The sequence below is a fragment of the Zootermopsis nevadensis genome, unplaced genomic scaffold, assembly GCF_977971745.1.
Source record: "Zootermopsis nevadensis isolate Lab colony 2312 unplaced genomic scaffold, Znev_1.0 Znev_ptg000238l, whole genome shotgun sequence".
Lineage (NCBI taxonomy): Eukaryota > Metazoa > Arthropoda > Insecta > Blattodea > Termopsidae > Zootermopsis > Zootermopsis nevadensis.
This window is the reverse complement of record NW_028259366.1, coordinates 210,001-212,500: the sequence shown is the minus strand read 5'-3', so window position 1 is coordinate 212,500 and position 2,500 is coordinate 210,001. Positions and strand designations below refer to the sequence as shown.

At 60.9% G+C, this 2,500-nt stretch overlaps 1 non-coding gene and 1 pseudogene across 1 annotated transcript; both read right to left on the bottom strand.

Moving 5' to 3' along the window:
• Positions 1-1,084, bottom strand: part of LOC147870597 (large subunit ribosomal RNA) — a 4,225-nt pseudogene extending 3,141 nt beyond the window's left edge.
• Positions 1,085-1,593: 509 nt separating this feature from the next.
• Positions 1,594-1,749, bottom strand: LOC147870596 (5.8S ribosomal RNA). Its single transcript, XR_015533305.1, has one exon. It is a non-coding gene; the product is annotated as a 5.8S ribosomal RNA (ribosomal RNA).
• Positions 1,750-2,500: the final 751 nt, after the last annotated feature.

Here is a 2,500-nt window from a genome sequence, read left to right as displayed (position 1 = left end):
CCCCACGCTTTCACTGCGCCTCTGGGTTTAGTATGAGTCCCAGTGACTCGCGCACATGTTAGACTCCTTGGTCCGTGTTTCAAGACGGGTCGGGAGAGCACCCGAAGCTGAAGCGCCGGAGACGGGAGCGGCCAAAAGCTGTCCGAGGGCTCCGGGGGCCAGCAGCCTGCCGGGGGCCGGGGACGTGGCGAGAGCCACGGCACCGCGGCCTCGGCCGGAGAGCTTGCCCCGGCGGACCGGACGCTCGCGTCCCGCCCTTACCTCCCTCGCGGGCGGAGGGCGGGGGCAGCGGGCCAGCTACCACGAAAAAACAGACCGTCGGAGGGCGGCCAGGCTATGTACCGGGGTCCGGGGCGGCCCTTGTCCCGCGCCTCGGCGGAAGCCACCCCGGTCTCTGTCCCGGGCCTTAGGCCGCAATGGTCCGCGAGGGACCTGCTCCTCCAACGGGTCCCGACGTCCTACTAGGGGCAGGAAATGCACCCCGCCGCGGCCGCGGCTTTAGACCCCGAGCGGCCGGTGGGCCCGACTCGCACCGGCGCGCGCCTCGCGGCGCGACCGGCGGCCGGGAACATCCGGGAGCACCCGCCCGGGGGCCGGCACTGCGCGGACGGGGCTGAATCTCCCCAATCGGTCTTCCGGGTCTCTCCCGTTTACCCCTGAACGGTTTCACGTACTATTGAACTCTCTCTTCAAAGTTCTTTTCAACTTTCCCTCACGGTACTTGTTCGCTATCGGTCTCGTGGTCATATTTAGCCTTAGATGGAGTTTACCACCCTCTTAGTGCTCCACTCTCAAGGAACACGACTCTGAGGAGAGTCCCCACCCGGGAGCGGCCGCGGTCCTACGGGCCTGGCACCCTCTGCGGGCGATGGCCCCATTCAAGGGAGACTTGGACTCGCTGGACCGCGCCCCGGGAGAGTGGGACCTCCCACACACGACATCTCCCTGCACGTCTCCGCGCGGGATTCCGTGCTGGGCTCTTCCCTGTTCGCTCGCAGCTACTGGGGGAATCCTTGTTAGTTTCTTTTCCTCCGCCTAGTAATATGCTTAAATTCAGCGGGTAGTCTCGCCTGATCTGAGGTCGGAAAGATGGTTTCTTGTACCGACGGGCCGATGTGAGCGGTCGGAAGCTTAGCCTCTCTCATTGAACTGATTTCTTTTTGTTTTGTTTTTTTTGTGGTCATTATTTATTGTGGTCATATCTTTCGCTCCCGCCCGGCAAGTGTGTGTCTCTCTCTCTGTCTCGGGAGTTTGCCTGTCTCCCATCACATCAAGCCGGGCGTCAGTTCTTCTCAGACGCGATCGGGGAAGGATGGGCCCCGTCGCCGAGGAGAGGAGGGCGAGCTAAGTCTATCCGCTCGCTCCACCGAACCCTGTGAAGCCTTCAAGGGCGACTGACTCCCCTTAACCTCCTCGCAGTCGCCGACGCCGCCACCGATTGCTCGGAGCGACGCCGGCGGTGCGAGGTGCAGGCTCGTCAGACCCCCCAGCGTAGGGCCGCTCGCGTGCCTTTATTTCTTTCTTTCTCTTTCTTTCTTTCTTTCTTTCCCTTATTATCTTAAAGACCGCGCGGGCCCACGGGTTTCATGTAGCCGACCCTCAGCCAGGCGTGGTCCGGGATTGGAAATCCAAGGACCGCAATGTGCGTTCGAAACGTCGATGTTCATGTGTCCTGCAGTTCACATGTCGACGCGCAATTAGCTGCGTTCTTCATCGACCCACGAGCCGAGTGATCCACCGCTCAGGGTTGTTTTTCTCTAGATTCGAGCAGAGCTTCGGGTAGGATGCTACTGCTAGTCCCGTAGGACAGGTAGTTGTTATTTTTCGAGGGGGAGCTGCCCCCAGAACAGCGGCACGGTCAGACCGCGCTCCCCTCTCGTTCAAGCGCCGCCGAAACGGCCTTGCGTGGGCAGATAAAGTGGCTTTAAGCCCAGTGCTCGCGGTCGCGCGGGTTGTCCTTGGATCCCTGAGGATCCTCGGAGCCCGCGTGCCGCCGGCACCCACTCACCATCTTTCGCTCCTACTTCCCACCTCGAGGCGGGACGGTCTTGCCGTCCCCCTCCGGGGGATTACTTCGCCGACCTGGACACCTCAGGCCGACGACGTTATCTCCGAGATCCGGCCGCTGCCAGGAAGAGCCGGTCCAATCACAGGCGAGATTACGCCTTCCGCAGAGCCCCGTTCATCTGGTTCATTCTTAATGCCTTCCTTTTATTAATTTTTGATGCGTCTTCCCCTCATTCGGGGGGAGACGGTGCGACTTTCGCCGACCGGTCCCCCCTCAGGTTGACGTCATCTATTTTTCAGTCATCAGTAGTGGTCACATATTATGATGCGTCTTCCCCCTCATGCGGGGGGAGTCGGTGCGACTTTCGCCGACCGGTCCCCCCTCAGGTTGACGTCATCTATTTTTCAGTCATCAGTAGAGGTTGTATTATCATGAATGACCAGACACGGGTACTTCCACGAGAAGGCGGTCCACTCGCAAGCGAGATTACGC